Consider the following 21,674-nt stretch of genomic DNA (forward strand, 5'->3'; position numbering starts at 1 on the left):
TGGCTGTCTAATATGCTGTCATTTAATTGTAACTGTTTGACGAAGTTGCTGAAGTTTCAACTTCAGCCTAACTTTCCGAGTACAGTTGGCAATTGAGCGTTCTGCGTACAAGCGGCCTATGTTGTCCGTCTTGAGCAGTTTTGGCTAAAGTTGACTGTATCGGAGTTACTGTGTGACTTCGCTTGTTAAAATCAATCACTGTACCGTCAGTGATTGAGTGGCGAGCCTTCTTCGTCTCCCTCAGAGGCGCATTTGTATTGATAGGAAGTCTTCAGTCTGGAACAACCAGACCAGTATAATTTGTTTCGGGCTATACTCGCGACATTATCATCACCACGACTGGACGTCGAAGCAACCAGCCATCGCTTCCGGTACGCCAGATCGTGTCCCTTCAGTTAAGTAAGCTTGGTAATGTATGTCCGCAGCACCGGCAGATTAGGGAATTTTGCTCTGTGATAATCAGAGCTCAGCAGAGCGTGCCTGTTCCCGTCTTTTCTTACGTGGTTCTGTCTTGGGTTTTCGTTGTCTGAGTTCTCATTACTGTAACAGCAATTAATGTTGGGTTGGCTGGGCGTTTCTCTTAAGATTTGAGTTGCAAGGAATTGGCCCCACATACCACTTGGTCACAAACATCACAAGCTAGTGTACGGACAACTTCACCTTCACACTATTTATTTGAGTATCCAATTTGACGTATTGTAAATGTTTCATGTGTTGTGTTTGTTATTTTGAGTTTAGTCATAATAAATCAAATTGTTATTTTGGACAGAACTTTCATTCTGTAGATCGGTAGAGCAACCCTTTCATTTCTCACAACGTTAATGAAACTTATTTATCAAATTAGTTTCTATCAAATTAAATTATTGCAGGTGCCAAACTGTTTTCTACTCCACTTACAGGGTCGATTAGAGCCAGTTTGCGTTTCTTCTTAATCCAAGTGCAACAGCAAAAGTCGGAGTTAGCAAAGAGGGGCTTAGAGTATCATTTCTATATGAAGATTCTAGAAGAATTTAGTGTTAAATACACTGCTAGCCTCGGCACCTCGCAAACGATCATGCATGCATTGTGTGTTCCTAGCCTCCACCATATAAGAACTGTCCAGCAGGCAATGTTCTTACCGACTCAACTATCCTGGGGCTCACAGGTTTACTTCTGCCAGATCCGTCCCATACTTTTCAAACTTCACAAAAGTTCTCCAGCATAGACTTGGGGGGGGGGGGGTGGAGAATTCGCAGAATGATTCACTCTGCGCAAGTTTGGGGGTTTGAGTCCCCGTTTTAATCTGTCAGGAAGTTTCATGACAGCGCACACTCCGTTGCAGAGTGAAAGATTCACTCTGGAAACAATCCCACGGCCAGGGGAGAAGCTATTTCTCCGCAATATCCTTTCTTTTGTGTCCCGCCCAGGCAAACAGCTTTCATACTCAATACTCAATAAATGTGGAATTGTTACAATCACCACAATGAATAGGCGCGTAGAGGTAATGGCGTTTCGTCTGAATCAATTTTAATATCACGATTTATAAAGCGACTCTCTGAGGACCTGGGTTCGTTTCCCAGTATGACCAGGGCGTTTTTCTCGGTGGGATAGCTGGAGCTATGTGCGGTAAGACTCACGATGCAAGTCGAGGATCTACTTGAGTGAGAAATAGCGGCTCCACTGTGAAGAAACAGAAAACTTCCGGGTGAGTGGTGTGCCGAGCCCATGGCTACCACTTCCGAATGACGTCTCTGGCAGATGATGGCACGGCGGTCGGACGGCCCCAATTAGCCCGTTTGAAACAGATTACGGACTTTTGTTTTTTTTATTGATCAATAAACTGTTAACAAACCTGAAGTTGGCAGGCAGCGATGGGAGCTGGCATCGGGAGTCAAGGAATCACAAGAATTAGGTTCGACGATAGCTTCCAGATGGAGCGGAATAGCCGTAAATGGCAGTTCACTGTGTCTGCTGTGTCCTTCGTTCATCTTGCGACAGGAAAGCCAATAGCTGGCAGCCAGCCACAAGCGTTGGCGCACAGAGCTGCTCTGGGTTCGCAAGTAGCACAGGGCGCTGCTAGACAAGTGACTTCATACCTCATTCATTTCTTATGCCTACTGGGACTGATTTTGACACAACATAAACTCCATGTAATCAAACGTCCGAGAAAGGAACGATTTTTGTGTTTTTAATGAAAGAAAATGTTAGACATCTCTAGAGTCACAAGCTAATAGTAAACGTCCAAAATGTACACCGTATTCTTCGACATTTTCTGGAACTGCACATAAAAAGTCGATGTCACCATACGTTCGAAAAACATACAATTTTCAGTTACTAACGAAAGGTTCAATATTCATGTCTCGGTCTTGCTCACAGCTTTAATATACCAGGGAGTGTCATACGTTTCTTTACTGATTAAGACAGAAATTCTTTCCAACTCGGCGTAGGACATTGTTAAAGCGAAGATACGAGGGCTATTCGGAAAGTAAGGAATGATCGGTCGCGAAATGGAAACCAACGGGTAATTACACCTTCCAGTTACTTGCCTACATTTGCAGCTGCGACTTAGACATCTCTCGTAACGTTTTACCAGCTTTCCAATACCCTCGACATAAACGGCAGCCTTCTGTGCTTTCCGACAGTTTTCCACGCTGGGCTACAGTTCACTGTCTATCCCAGAATGTTGTCTCCAAAGGCAATGGTTCATGTAAGCAGAGATGAAAAATCAGAGGGAGCCAAGTCCAGGCTGTATGGTGGGTGATCAAACACTACCCTCATTACCCCTGCAGTATGCGGCTGAAAACTGTGACGAAGAAGGAATTGCACGACAGTTACTTTATGTGGGGTTTCATGAAATCAAGCGAAATCTCTCGGCAAGTACCCGTACTTGGCGGGAGACAATTTTGTAAGCATCTTTACGCCCCCACTGTGCGCTCAGAACTGAGAAGAGCGACTTGACGGTATATGTGGGCACGCTAGGGATACTGCCCAACACATTCATTCCGAACAGCCCTCGTATATTCTTAAGCTAAATTTCGTACCCACAAACCACTGGAAGCAATGTAGCATTGAGCAAAATTAAGATACAAGCAACGACTGGAGGAAGCAATATGAGATCTGGATGATCATTTCATGCAAAGCTGTTTGTTAGTACAAAAGCTAGTTTCGGCGATAAGTTCTCTATCATCAGGATGGTTTTTCATTCTTTTACATTTTCTTGTCTGTACATATCACCAAACTGTTCCATTGTGTATCTTACCACACCCCGCACCATTTGATTGCTCCCAATACGTTTCGTTGTTGCTTTGCAATCATTCTCTTATGAATGACAACATAGTTAATGAGACTGTCTGCTATCGGCTTCAGCCTAGTATCAGGGACGCACGATATTTCACTGACTACTATATCGCTGTTGCAATAAAACTGTATGTTACTGTTCAGAATGGTACCTACTGGAGAACCACTACAAGCCTTCAAAGAGTGCAAAAGAATATCGAAAAGTCGTGCACGTATGAACCACTGGGAAAACTGCTCGTGAGGTACACCTTTCGTTTTTAATTCTAATGAGCGAAACTAGAAATTACACGATAACCTGAAACTCGAGAGGAGTAGAAATTTAGTCCTCTCGAAAGTTACCGATACCGAGTCGCCCTAACTCATGTCTTAAAGATATCAGCAAAGAAAGAGTCAACCCCTATCCCCTATTCCTCTCCCCCCTCCCCGCCCCAGCCCAACACAGACAATAGAGGAAAACTTTAATTTGTGTCAACTGTTACGAGTTACACAAGACGTTTATGAATTTTCAAGGTTTATAGGATTGAACGAATCTCTGAATGCCGATTGTGACAAAACTTTTTATTTGTGAGTTGTGATTCATCTCACCTGATGTACAGAGACACGGAGTTGTGATTCATCTCACCTGATGTACAGAGACACTTAGAACAATTCCGCGAAAAATCTTTAAAAATAAACAGTGCTCTAATGAAAACTGTACACCACAGGTGTTGGAAGCAAATAAATTTGCCGCATCTGTTTGCTTCCACTAAGGGTATGCTGATAAAATAGCTCCATATTTAGCAATTATATAGAACCATTCGCTCACAGAAAGATCCGTACCTAAAGACTGGAAAATTGCTCAAGTCACACCAATACCCAAAAAAGGGAAGTAGGAGTAATCCGCTGAATTACAGGCCTATATCACTAACGTCGATTTGCAGTATGGTTTTGGAACACATACTGTATTCGAACATTATGAAGTACCTCGAAGAAAACGATTTATTGACACACAGTTATCACGGCTTCAGAAAATATCGTTCTTGTGAAACACAACTAGCTCTTTATACTCATGAAGTAATAAGTGCTAGCGACAGGGGATGTCAAATTGATTCCATATTTTTAGATTTCCAGAAGGCTTTCGACAGCGTTCCTCACAAGCGTCTACTAACCAAACTGCGTGCCTATTGAGTATCGCCTCAGTTGTGCGACTGGATTCGTGATTTCCTGTCAGAAAGGTCACAGTTCGTAGTAATAGACGGAAAGTCGTCGAGTAAAACAGAAGTTATATCCGGCGTTCCCCAAGGAAGTGTTATAGGCCCTCTATTGTTCCTGATCTATATTAACGACATAGGAGACAATCTGAGTAGCCGTCTTAGATTGTTTGCAGATGATGCTGCATTTACCGTCTTGTAAAGTCATCAGATGATCAAAACGACTTGCAAAATGATTTAGATAAGATATCTGTATGTTGTGAAAAGTGGCAATTGACACTGAATAAGGAAAAGTGTGAAGTTATTCTCATGGGTGCTAAAAGAAATCAGCTAAATTTCGATTACGCGATAAGTCACACAAATCTGAAGGTTGTAATTTCAACTAAATACTTAGAAATAACTAAATTGGAACGATCACATAGATAATATTGTGGGTAGAGCAAACCAAAGACTGCGATTCATTGGCAGAACACTTAGAAGGTGCAACAGGTCTACTAAGGGACTGCATACACCACGCTTGTCCGCCCTATTCTGAAGTATTTCTGTGCGGTGTGGGATCCTCATCCGGTGGGACTGACGGATGACATCGAAAAAGTACAAAGAAGGGCAGCTCGTTTTGTATTATCGCGAAATAGGGGAGATAGTGCCACAGACGTGATACGTGAATTGGAGTGGCAATCATTAAAACAAAGGCGTTTTTCGTTGCGACGGGACCTTCTCATGAAATTTCAATCAGCAGTTTCGTGTTTACGAAAACATTCTGTTGGCACCTACCTACATGGGGAGAAATGATCATCACGATAAAATGAGAGAAATCAGGGATCGCATAGAAAAAACTAAGTGCTCGTTTTTCCCGCATGCCGTTCGAGAGTGGAACGGTAGAGAGACAGCTTGAAGGCGGTTCATTGAACTCTCTGCCAGGCACTTTATTGTGAATAGCAGAGTAATCACGTAGATATAGTTGTAGATGTAGGGCAGTTGTTGCATACTGGTGGCCAGGACTCTAAACGGCACCACTTTCTGATTGTTCTATACTGCAAATCTTTGGCAGGTATATGAAACTTCTCTTGTCCTTACTGTTAGTTCAAAATAAATTCACAGTAATACTCGGAAAGCAGAATCCTAAGCTACGTTTAGGAACACTTCTATAGTCAGCCACGTCTTCAGGTTACATGTGATAGGGGCCATCTTGCTTAAGTGGTATACATTATTTAAGCATTGCAATGTTCCCTAAGGACATCAAATGCAGTTTCGTATTCGATATGCCTCCCGTTCCGAGCACTGAGAACAGAAGCACCATATGGGGGCGCAAAGTTGCAAGCATCAGCCTCATCACTAGACGCTATACGAGTATGAGTTGACCAAGCACCTTGACAAAAGAGCTGTCAAGAAGAGGCCCTTGAGCTTTTCAGGGGCTGGAACTGGCTTGTGGGCAGGGCTAGGAAGACCAAAGGCCTCTAGAAAAAGAAAGTTCCACTCACCAGATTATTCGAAATTTCATCAGATTCCTACGATCATCTCCTTGTGGACAGCGATAATGACTCTGATATCAACGCTGAAAGGCAACCTAAGCCTTTCTAGATGAAAAGTCCATCCAAGACACGTGCGGGGATGCGTGGGTTGAATGTGTCATACACCATATGTGAGACACACTTACAATGCGCCGGGGCTTAAGGAGCCATTTAAGTTTGCGATTTGTATAAATATATTTTGATTCGATTTTCATGTAAAATGTTTAAATAAACAAGCTGCTGCCTGTAGACTAATATACTGCTTTATAATATTTTACCCAGCTTTATTACAACATTTGAAAAGATTTTTGTGACTGATGTGGGTAGTATCCATATTTGCACACCATTTTCGTGCTATTTTACAAGTTTTTTTTGTGAATATTCGTGCTCGAACAGAAATAACTGACATTAATCACTGTTTTGCTATCACTTAATAAGCTTGTTATGAGTGAAATAATTTACAGCTTTTTCTCTACAAAACACGACTTCGAAGTACGACGTCAGTGGGTTACCATGATGGCGTAATATTTTGGATTACGAAAAAGGTCTAAAAGTAAAATTTTTCTGTGTTTAAAAGTAGCGGCAAGGTGACAAACGAAGTTAAAGATCACATGCTGTATGCCGAAGAAACGGCAACAAAACGCAGAAAATATGCCGGAAACAGCGGCAACGAATGTAAAAACTAAATTGCAACGTAAAGTAAATGGGAATAAAGAACCTAGTTTGGGAATAAAATATAAGAAACAAAAGTTTTGCATCAAGGCGAGCCCACAGTTCCATATTGTGGAGTTACGATGTGATCAGAAATTTCAGCTAATCACGTTTCTTTCCCCTGTTATCGACAATGGAAAGTTTTCCTACCCCAGGCATACTAACAAGCAACGCAAATTTCGACCACATATGCGCCAAACAGTAACTGAAGGACCAATGTTATAAAGGTGAGTTTGGGTACAAATACCACAGGAATGGTAACAAGCAACACGAATTTCGACCGCCAAGGCGTAAAATAGCAACTGAATGATTAATGTTATAAAAGGCGAGTTTAGGTAGAACTTTCAATCAGAAATTAAACCATAAGTATTAGTACCGTTACAATGCGTGGCAGATCCTGCAGGGGGTGCTGTAGAAACGAACCTGTCTCCATGCTTTTCTTTGCGCACTCTCGCGTGAGGGCAAGTTCTTTCAACGATACTTACGCCATCAGAAAATACCGAGAATTCCTTGAACAGTGTTATTTTCATTGGAGAAATTTCGGTTTACGTGGCCGATTCCTCTTTATGAAGGACTCGCGTATTTTTAGAACAGAAATCAGTTCTGAGAAGCTTTTCCCGTACAAAGAACTCGACATGAACGCTGTTAAAGTGTCTGTAAGGAAACTGAGGAAAGACCAGTGATGAAAGCAATGGCCATGTGCAGTCCATTAGTTCTTCGAGAAGGAAATTATGTGGAAGCCCAGTCTGGGAAGTGGGACAGAAGCCTAGCAGAGTTCTTTCCATCTGTCTGCTTGACTTTCGACGACCCTCCCAGTCGCCTTCTTCATGTGCTGCGACCTGTGATAGATATTACGTGTACTTACCGCCTGGAATCCAGCCAGATCTCGAAGTTCTGTAAATGAGGGCGCGACCCCAATAGTACTTCCTAACCTGGTTGTAATCCCGAGTACGCATAACAAACAGAACTCTGAAAAGAGACGGCTTGGTCGTCGTAGAAATATCATGCAGAAAATGGAATCAACAACTCAACTGATCACCTGAAAGCACACTATTTATCCGAATTATTGTCCGCGTGGCACTCACAGACGCTGACTAATCAACTACTGTGATGGAGGACAGGGGAACTACACTGCTATGCATAACTGAAGGATAAGATCGATAAGGTAACATAACAAACTAACAATTCGGTGGGACTCGATAAGGTGACAAAGCGCATCGCCAGAGTTCTCCCAGTCGCGCACAGAAAGCTTTAGGTCACATGGGCCTGGCCCCGCTCCATGAGGCAGTTAGAGGAACGGCAAAAAAGAAAGTGTGTCAATCGGTGAGCAGTTTCAGTGCACTATGCTGATATTCTTCATTACAATACGGCCAGGCATTCAAGGTCACCCAGGGGAACCCCTGTACAACCCATGCACATTTTGGCATGACGTAATACAATTACCAAGATTTTGCCATGATGTCATTATTTCTAACAACACACTCGTTGTAACAGATACACTACGATAGCACACACATGCACTAGTAATGTAGAGATGGTGTAATTAGATATTATCTACCATCTTGTGGTATTTAATATATAATTCTGTAAAACACCATATTTGTTGTTAAATATTTCGCTGCAGTAATTTGTAATAGGAACATACAGGGAAGTAAATCGAATGATTGTCTCCTGACAAGACTGAAGACTGCAGTGTTATGACTGATGGGGGAAAAGTTGCGAAAGTGTCCCAAATTTTTGGATAATGTAGTAACAGTGGACGAAACATGGGTTTCTGAATACGGCCCTGAATCAAAAGGAGAAAATGCAGAGTGGCATATGAAGGTTTTCCCTGAGCCAAAAAAGGCAAGGATGACGAAATACCAGGTGTAGGCGATGCTCATCGTCTTTTTTTTTTTTATTCCAGACGCAATGTCTACTCAGGGACAAATTGTCAGCAGCCAATTTTAGCTGACAGTCCTTGAAAGGCTCTGAAACCAGATACTTCACGTCAGGAAGGAGATCAGTGAAAACTGCCATCTCCATCACGACGACTGTCTTCATTGCTTGCAAGTTCCTGGCAAGGCACGGTGTGACAACGATTCCCCCAGCCATCATGCAGTCCTGATCTAGCACCAGCAGACTTCCATTTGTTTCCTTGAATAAAGAGAAGCTGAAAGGGCCATCATTTCTGGGTGGTAGACGCCATGAAAACCACCGCGACGAGGTGTCTCAAGGAGGTTCCTATCAACGTGTTCCTGGGAGCCTATCGACGCCGGTAGACTCACTGGTGTATTGACGCCCAAGGATGCTATTTTGAAGAATAATACACATTTGTACTTTTATTTTCAATGAATTGTTCTTTACGGATTTATTCAACTTATTTTCTGGGTATACCCTGTACAATTCTTGTACATTTACAAATGAACAATGGAAAATTCGAAAAATGTGGTAAAATATGGTAAGTTAGCGTACTTACATACATATGTCTTCATACATCTCGAATAACGAAATTTGTTTATTTGTAATAATATTAAATTTAATTAATATTTGCACACTGGTCCTCTCCCTAGACCTTACGTAACTGTAACAAATTTAATTTACTATTACTTATAACAAACCCTGAGCCCACATAAATCTGATGGTCCCCTTGCTATGGTGCATTGCTAAAGAACGGAGCCACCCACTCGGGAGCTTTGATCCTATTGGTCTCGGGGAGCTGGGAGTGGTTAGGGGGGGAGAGGATGGGTGGGGGTTATCCCGGAAGAGCTTATCCGTGTAACCCTCTCAAGTTCATTTGTACCTTGTACCAGGAGTATCTTAGGTGCGTGGAGGGAGGGGGGGAGGGAGAGGGGGAGGGGTTTGTGGACAGGGTACCCAGGCTCAAGGCCATTTAGTAAGCCCAATTACCTCATGTGTAACCTAATACCTCCCCTCAAGATCAACTGTAACCTGAAACTGTCAGTGACCTTGAATCTGTGCTCTTATCCCAAAGTGTGTAGGTTGGCCTGGGGTTGGGCAGGTGGAGGATTTAACTTCGCCCAGTTGTCACAGCTGTAACAAGATACCGGAAGTCTTTATCAATGGAATAAACTGGATAAACCATTTCTATGCTCGTACCATGAGTAACCCAAGTTTATTGGCAAGGCCTGGGGGAGGAGGTGGCCTTGAATTTATTACATGATAAGTGTAATTGTTGTCTTCAAAGAGAAGTTCCATTTCTGTTCGTCTCACTGCGTATTTCTTTTAGTTACGTTGTGTACTGCACTGTACTATGGTATAGCAGCTCTTTCTATGTATGGCCCAAGTTTCATCGACTTTTGTTCGCATCAATGTATTACAAACGATACATTTGTTTATTGCGTGCATATATATGCTTGTTTCACGCACCATTTTTTTTTTGATCATCTCATTCCCTCCATTAGTCTCACTGAGAAAATCTGAGAGCTGAAAACAATTCGAATATCGAACATGCCAGCATTTGACCCAGAGAAATTGTAGCCTCACGCGAACAGCTGAGGAGCTGAAACTTCCTGGCAGATTAAAACTGTGTGCCGGACTCGAACTTGGGACCTTTGCCTTTCGCGGGCTACCCAAGCACGACTCACGCCCCGTCCTCACAGCTTTATTTCTGCCAGTACTTCGTCTCCTACCTTCCAAACTTCGCAGAAGAGGTTCTGTAAAGCGTGGAAGGTAGTGGACGAGCGAAGGGCTTCTGTAAAGTTTGGAAGGTAGGAGACGAGCGTAGAGCTTCTGTAAAGTTTGGAAGGTAGGAGACGAGCGAAGAGCTTCTGTAAAGTTTGGAAGGTAGGAGACGAGCGTAGAGTTTCTGTAAATTTTGGAAGGTAGGAGACGAGCGTAGAGCTTCTGTAAAGTTTGGAAGGTAGGAGACGAGTGTAGAGCTTCTGTAAAGTTTGGAAGGTAGGAGACGAGCATAGAGCTTCTGTAAAGTTTGGAAGGTAGGAGACGAGCGAAGAGCTCCTGTAAAGTTTGGAAGGTAGGAGACGAGCGTAGAGCTTCCGTAAAGTTTGGATAGTAGGAGACGAGTGTAGAGCTTCTGTAAAGTTTGCAAGGTAGGAGACGAGCGAAGAGCTTCTGTAAAGTTTGGAAGGTAGGAGACGAGCGTAGAGTTTCTGTAAATTTTGGAAGGTAGGAGACGAGCGTAGAGCTTCTGTAAAGTTTGGAAGGTAGGAGACGAGGTACTGGCAAAAGTAAAGCTGTGAGGACGGGGCATGATTCGTGCGTGGGTAGCTAAGATGGTAGAGCACTTGCCCGCGAAAGGCAAAGGTCCCGAGTTCGAGTCTCGGTCCGGCACACAGTTTTAATCTGCCAGGAAGTTTCATATCAGCGCACACTCCGCTGCAGAGTGAAAATCTCATTCTGGAACTGAGGAGCTATGAAAAAAGTAGCGGCTCGGTTCAAAAGCCAACCAGGAGAGCAGTGGCTTGGATAGTACAGGCCGACTCAGTGACCAGTGGATGTATCTCCACACAGTTATCAGCCATGGGGTTGCTGCTGTTGTACTGTGCCACACGATTGTCCTGTCCACAAGCGCCCACACGTCTGCAAATACACTCTGTGGAGCAGTGCTACTAACGGATTAATCTCCGTTCAGTTAGCTCACGTCTTGATTTGACGAGACACCATCGAAAATGAAACTGATAAAGGTTGAAGTACTACATTTACTGTCCTGAAATTGCTTCTCCGATAAGCATCACAGTCGAGTTACAGCTCTTAGCCTCCACACAGATGTGAAAATGACAAACATACACTTACAGCTAGATCATTATGACCACCTACGTAATTGCCAGTACGTCCACCTTTGGCACGGATAACAGCGGCCATGCGTCGTGGCATGGAACCAATGACGCCTTGGTAGGTCGCTGGAGGGAGTTGGCATCACATCTGCACACACAAGTCACTTAATTCTTGTAAATTCCGTTGGGGGGGGGGGGGGGGCGGCGTGGAGTTCTGACGCCACGTACGATAACATCACAGATGTGTTCGATCAAGTTCAGATCTGGCGAGTTGGGAGGTTACGAACCACAAACACAACCTCACCTCTGCTTGCACCGCTTCATCACTACCAAAGTAATGTCCTTGAAAGTGTTCTTTAAGTGTAGGAAACAGATGAAAATCGGATGGGTGCAAGTCGGGACTGTATGGAGGATGATCGATGATAGTGAAACCAAGGTGTCGGATTGTTGCAGATGTCGCAGCACTCGTGTGTGGTCGGGCATTGTCACGTTGAAGGAGAGAGTGGTCCATGCGTGGATGAACTCTTTGAATTCGGGCTTCGAGATTTCTGAGCGTCTCGCAGTACCTTGCAGAGATCATGGTGGTGCCTTTAGGTACGAATTCCAAATGCACCACACATTGAGCATCCCAAAACACTCTGAGCATGACTTTGCCTGCTGACGGCGTGGTCTTGAATTTTTTTGGCGTCGGTGATCCTTTGTGGGGGAACAAGACATGCTCTGTTGCTTTTGGGGCCAAAATGGTGAACCCAGCTTTCATCACCTCTCACGCTGTTGTGAAGGAAGCCATTACCCGCACATTCAAAACGCAAAAAAATTGCTGACATATGTCCAATCTCCTTAATTTCGTGTAATTGGGCGCTAATGACCTCAGCAGTTGAGCGCCCTTAAACCCAAACAAAAAAAAAAATTTCGTGTAAGAAGTGAACATTAGAGGCACCCACGGGGTACACAGTTTTCTGTACCAGAGTTCTGCCATGATGGCCTGTACGCTCACTCGTGATATGCGGCTGTGTTTTTGGATGATTGTCTCCGATGAGTTCATCAACCCGATTTCGATAGTCTCGTCGGTTGCTGCACGCGGTCGCTCATTCCGAGCTCTATCACACACGTTCGGGTTAGCACCATCGTTTCCTTCATTACGAGCACAAACAACCCAAAGTCGCACATTCTTCCTTGGATTTCAATTGGAATCACGTTTCCTGCAGATAGAAATTCGTCTACAGGACGCTGTTCCTCAAACACGTTGTCGCCGAGCGGTTGTAGACGCTTCAGTCCGGAACCGCGCTGCTGCTCGGACATGGTTGTGAGTGATGTCCTTAGGTTAGTTAGGTTTAAGTAGTTCTAAGTCTAGGGGACTGATGACCTCAGATGTCAAGTCCCATAGTGCTTAGAGCCATTTGAACCATTTTTCTCACACACGGACGTAGTTACGTTACAGACTGCCATGTTAAACGCTAAACGTTGGAGCCCTCTAGCAGCATAGGATTCCAGTTTACTTCAGCGAAGTGGGGAAGTCGACCGAGTAACATGCATGACATGCAATACCTCAACCGATAGTGAGGGCAGAATAAAAAAAATCGGAGGCATTAGTTTTCAGCGCGCCTTCGTAATTGACACTATTTAGCCAAGGCCTGTTTAATTAAACACAGTGTACGAGATGCGCTCAGATCAATGAGTGACTGCTACTTATCAGCCGATCTTTTCACACCGCGGGGCAAATGCTGGGGAAGAAAGTCGACGTAGTTCCAATACACATCGTTACGTTTACGAACTGGTAGGTCTATTGCAACGTAGTGCACAAGAGCTTCGTAAGGCACGCCTATGTTGTGGCGTTCGACTCTGACGTAGCCGTTACGAATAATAATTGCCCCTAAGAAGTCATCGCCAGTAGTGTTCATTCCAATCCTCTACAGCTACACAGTGTGTCGAGGATTCAGAACGTGTCACACGGTTGTTGGCCGTCTGTCCGCCTAAGGGGGACCTAAAAACAATCGATCCGCTTCGCACTATAATAGGCAACGACATGTCTCGATCCCTTCTCTTTGTCATCCGCAACATAAACATGACATCACGTCGTGCACACGTCCATTACAGTGACCTACACTCAACCGACACACCGAAGACAACACCTAGCAAACAGAACACAGTACGTCGTTCTTAACGGAGAGAAATCTTCAAACATAAAAGTAACTTCCGACGTACCTCAAGCTGGTGTTATAAGGCACTGCATTTCACAATGAATGTACATTATTAGGAATGGTGTCTTCTTTCGGACATGTCCAAAGCATTTGATTGTGTGAATCATGACATTATGTTACAGAAATTACAATTCCTACAGAAGAGGAACCAAAATGTTTCCTTATATGGGTCAAGTGATTTAAATAAGTTTGCCGCTTCATCTAACTGGGGTGAAATTACATTAGGTGTTCCACAGGGTTCAATCAAGGGTCCACCTTCCTGGCTGAACCAGGAAGCTGAACTGACACTGTTTGCTGATGATACAAGCATCCACTAAAAGAAAGTCCAATTGAAAATGATACAAATAAGGTCTTTGGAAAAGTCATTAATTGGTTTTCTGCAAATGGGCTTGCTCTAAACTTTGAAAAAACACAGTACATCCAATTATCTGCTGCAAAAAGTATAGTTCCTTCAATAAATATAACCCATCAACAGAAATCAGTAGACAGGGTAGGGCATACTAAGTTTTTGGGTGTACATATAGATGAGAATCTCAATTGGAAAATTCATATTTTGGATCTTCTAAAGCGACTAGGTTCAGCAACTTTTGCAATCAGAATAACAGCCAATTTTGAGAACATAGAAATTAGTAAGCTAACATACTTTGCATACTTTCAATCTCTGATGTCATACGGAATAATATTTTGGGGTAACTCAACACTTAGACAAAAAGTATTCACTGTTCAAAAGAAAGTGGTTAGAATAATGTGTGGGGTTCATAGTCGCACATCCTGTAGGCATCTTTTTAAAAGATGGGAATTCTTACAACAGCCTCACAGTACATTTACTCACTAATGAAATTTGTTCTCAACAACATGGACCAGTTCAAAAACAACAGTGACATTCATGATTATAATACCAGAAAAAAGAAAGACTTACACTACCCTTTACTCAACCAATCTTTGGTGCAGGAAGGGGTAAAATATGATGCTATAAAAATTTTCGAGAAATTACCAGTAATAGTTTCAAACATAAACTGAAACCATATCTCTCTGACAACTCATTCTATACCATAGATCAGTTCTTGAATAGGAATAAATAAATTTATAAATATGGTATATGCATTTTGTGCCATTTAAGGGAATGGGGTAAATAATAGAAATATTAATCTTAACCTCTGTATTATATATTAAAAAGTCTTGTTTCATATGTGCATTTCTTGTGCACTTGATACGTTCCACATCGTAACGGCTACCGTACCGTGCGACTGATCAACGGAACACGCAACTAACTAACTAACTAACATGTATACGCCAGACGGCGGTACGATGTTTCTGTGCGGATGCACAACAGTGTCCGAACCCTTGCAGGAACACAGTCAGGGTCGAGCAAGTGAAGTAATGGATAGGGGGCATTGCTACCGTATGTAGCGTGCTACATACAGGGATCTGGGTCGACGGAGGACGTGCTCGGATGGCGTTGCGGTAAAAGTTGCTTTTACATTGGCACTGGGAACAGTTGCTAGACGCCGTCCCAGAGGTCCTCCGATAACATCGGCGGATACCCTGGTAACAGTACGTCGCATCCCATTCGTCAGGTTTTTTTTCTTTTAGGGGGGTGGTCAAGTAGGTTAGGTTAACATAGGATAAATTCTAAAATGAATTAGGTTTAACAGAGGGGGAGATCGATGCCATGACGTCTCTGTGCTTGGAGGCGAGTGCTGCATTGCGGCTTTAGCTACTGAAAAGACGCCGAATGCATCTGAGTGAGCTACAACTGTCTCGAAAACTACGTGGCAACCCCCGTACACGCTGTCCTCAGTTATCAAAAAGACCAGACAAGTTTTCCGAATATGTGAGAATAGGGGAGAAACGTTCTGTTACACACTCGAGATGATTGATGATGTTCTCGAGAAGTAAGATTACGATCACTCTGTTTTTTCTGTATTTATTTGAAGTTGTGCAGAGATACGTCAATTAACTTCAATGACGCCATTCAGAAACGTGACAAGCATATAGTTTAGAATAAGAACTCAACTTCTAAAGCACTGAAAAGTGGAAACACAAACACCACATTTGCAAACTACCTCACATAACAGTCACCACCCTAGTGGCATAAACAACAAGACGCAGGAGTCATAATTTGTAGATCGCTGTTGCACACCTACCACAACCCAAAAAAGATCTCCTACAGTAACTACACACTGAATTGGCAAATTGTCATTGGGTATCTCCTAATATTGTGTCGGACTATTTTTGCCGGGAGTAGTGCAGCGACTCCACGTGGCATGGAGTCATGCTGCCTCAATAACCGTCCATAAGGCAAGAAAAGGGCACAGGTCATCCCCGTTTTCAAGAAGGGACGTCGAACAGATGTGCGGAACTATAGACCTATATCTCTAACGTCGATCAGTTGTAGAATTTTGGAACACCTATTATGTTCGAGTATAATGACTTTTCTGGAGACTAGAAATCAACTCTGTAGGAATCAGCATGGGTTTCGAAAAAGACGGTCGTGTGAAACCCAGCTCGCGCTATTCGTCCACGAGACTCAGAGGGCCATAGACACGGGTTCACAGGTAGATGCCGTGTTTCTTGACTTCCGCAAGGCGTTCGATACAGTTCCCCACAGTCGTTTAATGAACAAAGTAAGAGCATATGGACTATCAGACCAATTGTGTGATTGCATTGAGGAGTTCCTAGATAACAGAACGCATCATGTCATTCTCAATGGAGAGAAGTCTTCCGAAGTAAGAGTGATTTCAGGTGTGCCGCAGGGGAGTCTCGTAGGACCGTTGCTATTCACAATATACATAAAAGACCTGGTGCATGACATCGGAAGTTCACTGAGGCTTTTTGCAGATGATGCTGTGGTGTATCGAGAGGTTGTAACAATGGAAAATTGTACTGAAATGCAGGAGGATCTGCAGCGAATTGACGCATGGCGCAGGGAATGGCAATTGAATCTCAATGTAGACAGGTGTAATGTGCTGCGAATACACAGAAAGATAGATCCCTTATCATTTAGCTACAAAATAGCAGGTCAGCAACTGGAAGCAGTTAATTCCATAAATTATCTGGGAGTATGCATTAGGAGTGATTTAAAATGGAATGATCATATAAAGTTGATCGTCGGTAAAGCAGATGCCAGACTGAGATTCATTGGAAGAATCCTAAGGAAATGCAATCCGAAAACAAAGGAAGTGGGTTACAGTACGCTTGTTCGCCCACTGCTTGAATACTGCTCAGCAGTGTGGGATCCGTACCAGATAGGGTTGATAGAAGAGATAGAGAAGATCCAACGGAGAGCAGCGCGCTTCGTTACAGGATCATTTAGTAATCGCGAAAGCGTTACGGAGATGATAGATAAACTCCAGTGGAAGACTCTGCAGGAGAGACGCTCAGTAGCTCGGTACGGGCTTTTGTTAAAGTTTCGAGAACATACCTTCACCGAAGAGTCAAGCAGTATATTGCTCCCTCCTACGTATATCTCGCGAAGAGACCATGAGGATAAGATCAGAGAGATTAGAGCCCACACAGAAGCATACCGACAATCCTCCTTTCCACGAACAATACGAGACTGGAATAGAAGGAAGAACCGATAGAGGTACTCAGGGTACCCTCCGCCACACACCGTCAGGTGGCTTGCGGAGTATGGATGTATCCATACCATTCGCTCCAACTGTCCAGAATGTCCATCAAACCAATCGCGATAGTGGCCCGGTAACATGGCGCATTGTCAGCCGCAAAATTCCACGTTTGAAACTTCCTGGCAGATTAAAACTGTCTGCCGGACCGAGACTCGAACTCAGGACTTTTGCCTTTCCGGGGCAAGTGCTCTACCATCCTTTGTTCGCTTTCGGTCGTTGCATCTGCTCGGGCCGGACGTCGTAAGACACCCGTTTTAAGTTCGTCGTTGATCGGTTAACTCACAAGGGAACCTCCCCATCGCACCCCCCTCTGATTTAGTTATAAGTTGGCACAGTGGATAGGCCTTGAAAAACTGAACACAGATCAATCGAGAAAACAGGAAGAAGTTGTGCGGAACTATGAAAAAAATAAGCAAAATATACAAACTGAGTAGTCCGTGCGTAGGATAGGCAACATCAAGGAGAATATGAGCTCAGGAGCACAGTGGTCCCGTGGTTAGTGTGAGTAGCTGCAGAACGAGAGGTCTTTGGTTCAAGTCTTCCCTCCACTGAAAATTTTACTTTCTTTATTTTCGCAAAGTTTTGATCTGTCCATTCGTTCATTGACGTCTCTGTTCACTGTAATAAGTTTAGTGTCTGTGTTTTGCGACCGCACCGCAAAACCGTGCGTTTAGTAGACGAAAGGACGTGCCTGTCCAATGGGAACCGAAAACATTTGATCGCAAGGTCATAGGTCAACCGATTCCTCCACAGGAAAACACGTCTGATATATTCTACACGACACTGGTGACGGCATGTGCGTCACATGACAGGAATATGTTGTCGACCCACCTAACTTGTACACTTAGCGAATGGGTAAAAAAGATTCTTCTACCTTGCCCGATTTAGGTTTTCTTGTGGAAGTGATAATCACTCCCAGAAAAGTGATGAAAACATAAGAGTTTGTCACATAAGCTGAAAATAAAAAATTTAACTTTTCACTCGAGGGAAGACTTGAACCTAGGACCTCTCGTTCCGTAGCAGCTCTCGTTATCCACGGGACCACGGCGCTCCTTAACTCTAATTGTCCTTGATATTGCCTATCTTCGCATGGACTACGCAGTTTGTATATTTTGCTTATTTTTTTTCATAGTTCCACACAACTTCTTCCTGTTTTCTCGATTGATCTGTGTTCAGTTTTTCAAGTTTTTCACTGTGCCAACTTATAACTAAATCTGAGGGGGTGCGATGGGGAGGTTTCCTTGTCATTTTGTTTTATTACAGAGGGCAGCTAACCCCCTGACCGAACACGCTACCATGCCGGCTGTCTGAGCTACCCGAGCACGACTCATGCCCCGTCCTCCCAGCTTTACTTCTGCCAGTACCTCGTCTCCCACTTTCCAAACTTCACAGAAGCTCTCCTGCGAAAATAATTCCATCTTTGTTTGGGAACATGAAGTCCATTAACGGCGGCAAATGGTCTCCAAGCAGTCGAACACAACCTTTTCCTGTCAATGATCGGTCCACGTGGACCAGAGGACCCAGTGCACTCCATGTAAACACAACCCTCACTATTATGGAGTCACCACCAGCTTGCACCGTGCCCTGTTGACTTGGGTCCTTGGTTTCGTGGGATCTGCGCCAGAATCGAAACCTACCATCAGTTCTTACCAACTGAAATCGGGACTCATGTGATCAGGCCATGGTTTTCCAGTCGTCTAGGTTCCAACCGATATGGTGAAGAGCCCAGGAGAGATGCTACAAGCGCTGTCGTGCTGTTAGGAGAGGCAGTCATGTCGGTCATCTACAGTCAACTCATAAACGTCAGATTTCGCCGCACTTACCTAACGGATACGTTCTTCGAACGTCCCAAATTGATTTCTGCGGTTATGTCAAGCAGTGTTGCTTGTTTGTGAGCACAGACATCTCGAAGCAAACGCCGCTGTTTTAGGTCGTTAAGTGAAGGCCGTCTGCCACTGCGATGTCCGTGGTGAGGGGTGCTGCCTGAAATGTGGTATTCTCGGTATACTGTTGGCACTGTGGATCTCGGAATATTGAATTCTCTATTTCTGAAATGTAATGTCCCATTACTGATTTTTTGAGGTTACAATTTATGCCTAAAATATCCAATATAGATTCTGTGTTCTTGTGATGTCCACTAAACCTGCGATTTCAGTCCACAGGTTCTCAACTACATTCTGTTTGTGATATTTTTCATTCTCCGGGTGCCACAAACTCACTCTTTCTTGGAATGAACTTTTCAGCTTCTGACGATATTTCGTGTGTAAAAACGTCGTTCGATCTGACCGAAGTAAACAAACTGATCCGAATTTCACCGAGTGTAGACCGAAGTCTCTACGATCGGACAATGAGATACGCCGCAGTGTGACCGTACATGTGGCGAACTGATTTGAAAAGATCGGCCGTCTTAGGCTGATGTCGGTCATCGGCAGAATCCACCGATATATGGATATGGTGTCTGTTCTTTCGGACATGTCCGACACCATTCCTTTCCTTCTTTCTTTCTTTGTCTGTGCCGCAGTTACTCAGGGTCGGCCATGGTTAATCGGATGTGGCGTGGTAAGTTTAAAGGGTGGCCGGATGCCCTTCCTGCCGACACCCCGTACCCCTCAGGAAGGAATTAGTGTACCCCAGTTGTCTGTGTCTAATGTAAGCCATGGAATAGTGCGAATGTGTTGCAAATGTCTGCGATTCGTGTAACTGATGCGAAACTTGGGGACCAGCCCGGTATGCACCTAGGGGAATGTGGAAAACCGCCTAAAAACCACATCCAGGCTGGCCGGCACATCGACCCGCCGGCCGGATTCGATCCGGGGCCGGCGCGCCTACCCGAGTCCAGTAAGCAGCGCGTTAACGCTTTTTTTCCGCTTTTGTTCGTTGCATCTGTTCGGAGCGGACGTCGTGAGGCATCCATTTAAGTTCGTTGTTGGTCTGTTAACTCAGTTTTTTTTATTACAGAGGGCACGTAACCCTCTGACCGAACACGCTGAGCTACCGTGCCGGCACGCTCTCGGCTACCCTGGCGGGTATGTCCGACACCATATCCATATAAGTATATAGTTCTGGCACTACCGGCTATGATCTTCTTCTTCTGTGCGGATGCACACATATTACCCGACCTCTTACGGGACTTGGTAAGAATGTCTTTCACGACTAATGAGTGTGTTGGGTAGGAACACTACGAATGTAGTGTGTGGACATTTAAGGTGAGAATATGGGTCTCGCGGGAGGCGTGCGCGAGATAGTCTCTGCAGTCGCACTATACTCTGTGCCCTCGGTGGCTCAGATGGACAGAGCGTCTGCCATATAAGCAGGAGATCCCGGGTTCGAGTCCCGGTCGGCGCACACATTTTCACCTGTGCTCGTTGATATATATCAACGCCTGTCAGCAGCTGAAGGTATTAATACACAATTCTAATTCCACCGATATCGGTGCCACTGTGACTGTAGCCTGTGACCGCAGCCTGTAACTGCTGGCGTAAAGCGGGAAATCCGGGTTCGACTGCCCGTCCGGCGCAAATTTTCATCTATCGCTGTCGAATTCGTTCATTGCCACACTGCAGCTAAATGTAAGATTTATTTTCTCATAAATATAAATGCTGGAAGGCTTTTCACGGATGATGCTTTCGTATATACAGGGACGCCGCAACGCTAGAAAAATTTTAGTACTGCTAGCTAGTCTGCGATCCGAATCAGACAGGATTGACAGAGGAAATAGACTATCCAAAGAACAGCAGCACGTTCCGTTACAGGGTCATTTAGCGCATGCGAAGATGGTCAGTCAACATCAGTAGCGGACATTACGAGAGAAGCTTTCTGTATCAAGGTTTGGTTTACTTTTAAAATTTCGACAGCGTACGTTCCCAGAAGACTAAAGCAATATATTGCTTCCTCTTACTCACGTTATCTGGCGAAAATATCATGGGGATACAATAGAGACACGCTAACTCACACAGAGGTTTATCATCAATTGAGGAGTTGAGATAAAAAATAGGGCTTATCATTTTTGGGGTATATGAGTTGTTATTTTCACGCGATTCCGCATTTGTTGGTCCTAAATGGGACGTGTTCAGGGATTTCCCTCCTGTCTAAACCAGTCCTGAAATTTCGTTTCGTGCAGAAAGATGACTTTGCACAGTCTCCATATTGCACGAAAGTACTTGAGAGGTGATGACGGCACTCTAGCGGGATGCAGTTAACACCTGAGAGATTTCAAAATGGCTTTGTAAATCGTCTCTGGAATCATCTGAAGGTTCCATGAATTCGAAAGGAAGAAACGACGCATTGAACTGTGGAATAGAAATGTGATTACACAAAGAAAGTCATGGATTTAGAGCATATCAACTAGAAAGAAAATATTGTTGCTAAAATGGAAACAAATGCATATTACAGGTAAATTGTCATACAATGTTCATTGTTT

At 44.0% G+C, this 21,674-nt stretch overlaps 1 protein-coding gene and 1 non-coding gene across 3 annotated transcripts in view; one reads left to right on the forward strand and one right to left on the reverse strand.

Annotated features, from left to right (window-relative positions):
• The window catches only part of LOC126239060 (chordin-like protein 1), a 625,989-nt gene that overhangs the window by 324,118 nt on the left and 280,197 nt on the right, over nt 1-21,674 (reverse strand). The window lies entirely within an intron of this gene.
• On the forward strand, nt 20,525-20,599 carry Trnai-uau (transfer RNA isoleucine (anticodon UAU)). Its single transcript has one exon. It is a non-coding gene; the product is annotated as a tRNA-Ile (tRNA).

Source organism: Schistocerca nitens, chromosome 1 (assembly GCF_023898315.1).
Source record: "Schistocerca nitens isolate TAMUIC-IGC-003100 chromosome 1, iqSchNite1.1, whole genome shotgun sequence".
Lineage (NCBI taxonomy): Eukaryota > Metazoa > Arthropoda > Insecta > Orthoptera > Acrididae > Schistocerca > Schistocerca nitens.